We start from the raw sequence: 8683 nt of genomic DNA, 5'->3' as shown, positions 1-8683 counted from the left end.
TATAAACATAAATATAGATGAAGAAAGAAAGCGTTTTCGTGCATTTGTATTGTTCTAGTTCTGTTTAATTTCATATTAAAGATTAACTATATATATATAGATATATCAATAGTTGCTACAATGCATACGGCTCAGTACTGATTCTTGTTTGAATATAATAATCAAAACGCTTATAATTTATGAGGAGAATATTCTATAAGTGTAAGAAATCAGAATTTTTTTTAGAAGATAAAGTGTTCGCATTTTTGTACTATTTAAGGTGTTTATGTTGAATGTAATGCAGCCGTATGACATAAGATTGTTTTGTATTGGTTTATCGCCTTAGCTTATATGCAATACATACTTTATATTGGAATATTTATATCTAGCAAACAGTTGCATTGAGAACACCGAAAGGCAAGGAATTCGAGCGGACTTTTAAATTAATTTCGCATTTAAAGGGAAGAAGATTAGTGGCCTTATCTGTATTTCATCTATACTTCATGATCATGCCAGTAGTAATTCACGCACAGGCTACTTTGCAGAAAGAAAGAATATAAGAATAAGAGCCACCTGTATTTATGAGATCACATTTATTTTTCTCATTTCCACAATATTAATATGTAAAATATATGTATATCTTGTTTATTATAATTATTTTACCAGAGTATTCTCAACCAAATTAAAACCTTTTTGGAAAAATTAACACGATCGCAAGAAGATTTATTAAAACTGATGGTGCCTTTTAAAAGTGAATTGAGGAAAGATGAAATGAGGAAAAGAGAATCGAGGAAAAGAGAATTGAGGCAAACAGGAATGATAAAAAGAGGTAACTAGCTAATATAATTAACCAGGGCGGATCCAGCCATTTTTAAAAATATAGGGGGAGGGGGTCCAACTATATGCTCCTATTCAAATGCATTGATTGGCCAAAATAAGGGGGGCTCCGGTTTAGATCCGCCAATGTAAATAGACACAGCTTATAAGTCTCTATTTATTAACCTGGCTTTGTTAATATTTTTATGTTGACGACGAACTCATTTCACGTGCAAATATTGTTATATTTTTTGTGTTCTTGCGTAATATACACAGGCAATTGTTTCTGTTAATATGAGGTTTTCTATCCATACCAGTACAAAAAACACAAGGTAGCTAACGGAAATTTTCAATGTGTTCGCTTCAACCAATATTTTATTACTTTCCCTTGCCCCTTTCACGAATAAAAGTACACCAGTCTGTCGGTAATTGATTTATCTTAACAATGGAACAACTCTCACGTACCTTGAGAATACCCCTGAAACAGTGTAACACACTTGTGATTATAATTCTTGACCTTTTTCCAAACCATTGAATTTGTAAGTACTTAACTTCCGGTTTACTTAGGAAGTTAATAAAACTGTGCAATTCCATTGGTCACATTTTTCTGGTTTCTGGTAACTAATATAAATAAACAGGTAACCAAATGAAATTGACCAATCAGATTGCACTGTTATAAAGGGTCATACCTGAACGGGATATACCTGAAATGAAATAATTGTAGGTCGAAATAATCGCCTTTACCTTATATTTGACTTTTTACTAGATTTTGATATTATGACACAAGGAGCGGTCTTTGTTCAATATTGTATATGCTGTTTTTTCACAGTGGTGATATTTTTTTTCACAGCGTATGTACATGTGTACGGTATTTATAAAGACTAAACTTGTTCACTGTTACCAAGGAGGTTATATCATATGACCTCCTTGCTATGACCATGTCTGTTGTTACGTTTCAGATTTTAACGTCTATATATATATAAAAATTTTATAAAGGGGTTTCACATCCTTTTTTTAAGTGATGTTGATTATCGAGCTCGTAAATTTCGACAACATCCGTTCATTGAAATGAAACCTGAAAATATACAACAAAATTTAGTTTGAATACAACCAATTTCAATTAAATTCAATTTTGCCTTGGAGGTTGAACATGAATAAAGGTATCCCATGGTAACATTGCGTGCGTCTGATTCTCTTTTCTGTGTTTTCCGATATCAGGAACATTCGATCTTCCCATATGAAAGTCAACATATGTTATATAGAAACTAAACATATAGAGAGTCAAATTACCAAAAGGGATCTAATTTTAGTCGAATTCTTCTGAGGTCAACTTTGCTTGAGAAGTGAAGTTTTAAGGTATGTTAAAAACAAGTGGCAAAAAAAGCAACTTTAGCATAAATGAATTACGGTGCAAAATGACGCATTTTTAAAGCAAACGAGTTATTCACTCAATAATGCACTTATGTTACACCAATGACCCAGTTTGAGTTATGATTGGAAGCCTGTAAATATCTTACCCGCCATAATTTTTATTTGTTCGTCCCAAGTTAGGATCGTTTATTTCACTGGTTTTCGTTTGTTGTTGCATTGTAAAACTATGACATTCACTTATTTTTTTGCACATGAATCAGGACGTTAGCTTTCTTGTTCGAAATGTTTAAAATTTGTCATTTGGCTTGATTGACTGTTAAATACCGTGCGGTACCTTATAGTGACTGACTTCTACTTTTTTTGTCTAGAAAAAACAAAGGGCACCAACTGAACAAACACACATTGACAATCTTTCTTATAGATAAGAAGATATGTCATGCTTGTCAATGACAAAACAGTCCAATATAGATCAACAACTAAATGTGACTATAAACAACGTATATGTCAACATACGATAAAACAATTGACAAAACCAATTCCGTACTGTAAACTATAATTCTAATGCAATGTAACGTTTGTAACGTTCATTTTGATTGGATAACGTCACTTTCTTACATGGCATCAATTGATTATTGATGCTATGGGACGTACGCGCAAGCGCAGATGGCATATGCCAGATTTTAAATACATGTTTTAACGTTGTTTTCTATCAGTTTCATTAGAATGGAGATAACAATATTGTATTTTAAGCTCCGACGGCATCAATTTGGGAAACAATAAAGCGTCGCCAGTAAACTTAATTTGCGACCATCAAATCCCCAATTGATGCCGTCGGAGCTTAAAATACAATACAGTTATTTCCTAAATAGCCCCGCCAATGACAAAATATTAAATAATTTAGGAGGATACAAACAGCAGCTTAATTTGTGATAAAACAATAAACAAAAATCAAATACAGACGGTAACCAACAACAAAATCACTGAATTACACGATCTAACCATTTTCCAAAGCACAGCGAACGTCTTATATCTTTGATATTTCAAAAGATGGTTAAAAACAATCATGCATAGCAGATCTGATTGAATAGTTAATCATAGGTCATTATCTATTGTAGCATACATCTGATTGATATGTTAACTAGGTTATTAACCTTTCAAAATTGACAGTTCAGTGCATCCGCTAGGAATAGATCATTTCATGCAACGCATATTGCCAATAATTTACTTAATCTCATAACGATGTTAATTTTGTATGTGAAATGCATTCATGATTTCACCACTAAATGTGATACTCGTGTCTAAATTGTAAAAAATATAATTATCAAGTTTTTCGGGCGATATAAGATTTACACCATTGCTGTCCCATAATAATATTTTTCCTACGAAACAGGTGACTCAATTTCTTTAGATTAATTAATTTGGAATTCAAAAGCAAAATTGAATTCAGATCATTCAAATGTAACACTATGATTATTCATGTTTTTTTTTTTTTTTTTAATTTTTCATAGCGACGGGCATCAAGACATCACAGCCATTAGCATCACTATCATACAGAAACTATAAACAATGTAAGTAAAAGTAATTGAATTCATAACTAAGCCAGGGTTAAGATCCGGTCCACATTGCGGATTAAGATATGATGTCGGAACCACGGGGTTATTATTTCCATTGGTTGCAGTTCTAACTGACGGCATCGAGTAATAAAAGGCACATTTTACGGAAATGGAAACGTGCCCGGAAATTTAGAAATGATCCTTGTAAACTTATCGCTCCTTTAAATACACGTATTTTAAAAGGTTACCAGTTCAACACTGTATTACTAATAAGATCATTGAATATTGTTTTATTGGTATAAATATTGATTTAAGTCTCAGTAAATCAGAAGCCAACTAAATTTTACTTGTATGTTATATACATAATTATACACATTCATGGATCTATAATCTATCGAAACCTGTATCTTGACATTGCACCGGGTCATGTTTTCTCTGACTGTTTATGACGCTTTACACTAAATCCATTGGATGTTGGATGTGTACAGATTAATTATTTAGTCTTAAATGCATGATTTTTTTTAATGAGTTGGTTGTGGCTTTGAACTAGCTGTCAGATAACTCCGAGTACCCTCAGATCTGTTCCTAGTGTCTTTTTGTTGTTGGGCTGAACAAGTATCCGGCCACGTCCACTTGTATTTTTGTCCATCTTATGAGTTAAGCCTTTTTTAATTGATTTTTATAGCTCGTTCTTATTTTGTACTGTTTTACCACTGTCCAAGGTTAGGGGAGGGTTGGGATCCCGCAAACATGTTTAACCCCGCCACATTATGTATGTATATGCCTGTCCCAAGTCAGGAGCCTGTAATTCAGTGGTTGTATTTGTTTATGTGTTACATATGTGTTTTGCCTCATTGTTTGTACATAAATAATGCCGTTAGTTTTCTCGTTTGAATTGTTTTACATTGTAATTTCGGGGCCTGCTGACTGCCATTGGCGATTTTGACACCTTGTGTTTGTGGTATAACATCTTGGCCACAAGTTTATCGGTTTCCATTTAGTATTAAATTTATATTAAATTAAGATCCATTTCGTTACATCTTGTGATCAATTTTATTTGGCAATCGCCATTGGCAGTCATCAGGGTTTAAGAACATCAGTTGTTCGACCTGTTAGTCAAAAGCGTTTTGTTTCAATATACTTTTTCACTTTTTTGGTCTTTTGAAAAATGTTGTTTGTGCTGTATTTACACCCTTCTACAACGGAATTTGTTTTACATGCACACGTGTAAAAATTGCGGTTTTTATCCAACGCAATCATAGGTTTGAACGTAGTTTTCAATTTAGACTCGTTTTGTTTTTTCGTTTGGGCTTGTATCATAATTTCCCTTCGGTTTATATCATCCGTTCATCCTATATTGAATCTTAAAATTTAAGAGCTTATCTGAAATTGAGAGTAATAAATATAGACTTCCAATTACCGTTTCGATCCCTAACATCACTGAAGAGACATATATTGTCGAAATCTAGATCTGGTGTACAAAAAAAATATTGACACCTTGTGTTTGTAACATATAACATCGTGGCCACAAGTTTATTCGGTTTTCCGTTTAGTATTAAATTTATATTATTAACATCCATTTTGTTACATCTTGAGATCAATTTTGTTTGGCAATCGCCAACAGCAGTCATCAGGGTTTAATAACATCAGTTGTTCGACCTGTTAGTCAAATGCGTTTTGTTTAAATATACTTTTTCACTTTATATATATATACAACTCGTCTAAACATCAACCCAACAATCTTTATAGATCTGTAAATTTGCGAAAATCCCTCGCCAGGATTCGAACCATACGACCACCTGGGCTGCACAATAATGAATCTTTTGGTGGCCATGTGTTACCTTTCCTCGTCAGTTTCAATCTAGCGGCGTTCTTCAGTACCTGATATATAAGGCATGGAGATGTTATTGTTACAGATTAGCTCAATAATCTATAGTAAAGGATCCTACAAATTAATGTAAGATAAAGTCACAGAAAATAATAATATTTATAAGTACGTCTGAATCAGTGACAACTCTACAACAGATATATATATATTTATCTTACCTCCTATACATTTCTAGGAATGTGATTGGTTAAAAGCGCCCTCGTGGAGACCGTGTATATCTGATATTAGGTTAGTAGGGAGGCGGGGCTTATCTCATACGCGGTTAGTAGTGGAGTTACGTCCCTTTATGTTCCATATAAGGTAGTAGGGAGGCGGGGCTTGTTTCATACACGGTTAGTAGAGGTTTACCTTCCCTTTATAAAAACAAAATGGTACTGAGAAAAAAATCGTAAAGGTTTCAACAGAGGAAGAAATTGATGATTAAGATTGAAAAAAAATCATATAACACATTCAACCCTCACAAGTTGTTATTGTTGGTATCTGTTTTTGTAGGATCAATGGAAGTAGTTTCTTAATGCAAAAAGTATTGAGGACTTGCTCATTTTGATAGGTCTAAATTTCACACGTTAAGATAGTCGGTAAGATAAATCCGTTTCACAGTGTTCTAGTGACCTAATACGGTATATATGGGGTCAGTAAGTTTCATATGGAATTTACTGACCCCATATATACCGTATTAGGTCACTAGAACACTATGTAACTAATAGTTCACAGACATGTATCACCATCATGGCTAGTGATCCGATGGATATATATGTTGTAGAGTTGTTACTGACTCAGACGTACTCATATATATATATATATATAACTCGTCTAAACATCAACCCAACAATGTTAGATCTGTAAATTTGCTTTTGCAAATTTTTGGTTCTTCCCTCGCCGGGATTCGAACCCATGCTACTGTGATATCGTGACACCAAATCGCCTGCACTGCAGCCGTTCCGCTAGACCACACGACCACCTGGGCTCTCAGATATATATATATATTGTTGGGTTGATGTTTAGACGAGTTGTATATATATATATATATATATATATATATATATATATATATATATATATATACAACTCGTCTAAACATCAACCCAACAATGTTAGATCTGTAAATTTGCTTTCGCAAATTTTTGGTTCTTCCCTCGCCGGGATTCGAACCCATGCTACTGTGATATCGTGACACCAAATCGCCTGCACTGCAGCCGTCCCGCTAGACCACACGACCACCTGGGCTCTCAAAAAAAGAGCTTTCGGTGGCCATATGTTACCTTTCCACGTCAGTTTTAATCTAGCGGCGTACAACAGTACATGATATATAAGGCATGAAGATGTTATTGTTACAGATCAGCTAAATTATCTATAGTAAAGGATCCTACAAATTAATGTAAGATACAGTCACAGAAAATAATTATATTCATAAATACGTCTGAGTCAGTGACAACCCTACAACAGATGTATCCATCGGATCGCCATCAATGATGGTGATACATGGCTGTGTACATAATGTATATACAACTCGTCTAAACATCAACCCAACAATGTTAGATCTGTAAATTTGCTTTCGCAAATTTTTGGTTCTTCCCTCGCCGGGATTCGAACCCATGCTACTGTGATATCGTGACACCAAATCGCCTGCACTGCAGCCGTCCCGCTATACCACACGACCACCTGGGCTCTCAAAAAAAGAGCTTTCGGTGGCCATATGTTACCTTTCCACGTCAGTTTTAATCTAGCGGCGTACAACAGTACATGATATATAAGGCATGAAGATGTTATTGTTACAGATCAGCTAAATTATCTATAGTAAAGGATCCTACAAATTAATGTAAGATACAGTCACAGAAAATAATTATATTCATAAGTACGTCTGAGTCAGTGACAACCCTACAACAGATGTATATATATATATAAACGAGTCTAAATTGAAAACTACGTTCAAACCTATGATTGCGTTGGATAAAAACCGCAATTTTTATACGTGTGCATGTCAAACAAATTTCGTTGTAGAAGGGTCTAAAAACAGCACAAACAACATTTTCCAAAAGACCAACAAAGTGAAAAAGTATATTTAAACAAAACGCATTTGACTAACAGGTCGAACAACTGATGTTCTTTAACCCTGCTGACTGCCATTGGCGACTGCCAAATAAAATTGATCACAAGTTGTAACAAACTGGATCTTAATATAAATTTAATACGTCACAGAAAAAAAATTGTTTTACTTGTGGCCACGATGTTGCGCCACAAAATTTTGGTGTCAATATTTCTTTAGTACACCAGATCTAGATTTCGACAATATATGTCTCTTCAGTGATGTTAGGGATCGAAACGGTATTTGGAAGGCCATATACTTTTCTCTCAATTTAAGATTGACTCTTGATTTAAGAGTCAATATAGGATGAACGGATCATATAAACCAGAGGGAAAATATGATACATGCCCAAACAAAAAATATATATAAACGAGTCTAAATTGAAAACTACGTTCAAACCTATGATTGCGTTGGATAAAAACCGCAATTTTTTTACGTGTGCATGTCAACAAATTTCGTTGTAGAAGGGTCTAAAAACAGCACAAATAACATTTATATATATCTAGCGGGACGGCTACAGTGCAGGCGATTTGGTGTCATGATAACTCAGAAGCATGAGTTCGAATCCCGGCGAGGGAAGAACAAAACAATTTGCGAAAGCAAATTTACAGATCTAACATTGTTGGGTTGATGATTAGACGAGTTGTTTATGAGTATGACTGGTCGGTACAACGAAAGTGAGAAAAACCATCGAACTGAGATGACCAATGATAATCTGTTTATTGCTATTTTACCTTTGACGACGTTGTCAATCTCATGTCAATTTCATTGTCAACGCAACATGCCACCTTAGTCTCTAGCGATAATTTTTCAAATCACTCGACTACGCTGAGAGAGGAAATTATCCAGCTCACATTATCAGTCAGCAAAATCAAAGGAAAGTTTCGTAAAATAGCGATAATAGTTATTAAAGAACTGGTCATCATCCCTGTCTTAATCAATATCAGTGTCCTGTTGGCGATCCATGTAATACGATTATGATCTATTTCT

The sequence above is a fragment of the Mytilus galloprovincialis genome, chromosome 10 (assembly GCF_965363235.1).
Source record: "Mytilus galloprovincialis chromosome 10, xbMytGall1.hap1.1, whole genome shotgun sequence".
In the NCBI taxonomy this organism is placed as follows: domain Eukaryota; kingdom Metazoa; phylum Mollusca; class Bivalvia; order Mytilida; family Mytilidae; genus Mytilus; species Mytilus galloprovincialis.
The sequence above is the reverse complement of the archived record's forward strand: the minus strand, read 5'-3'. Positions refer to the sequence as shown.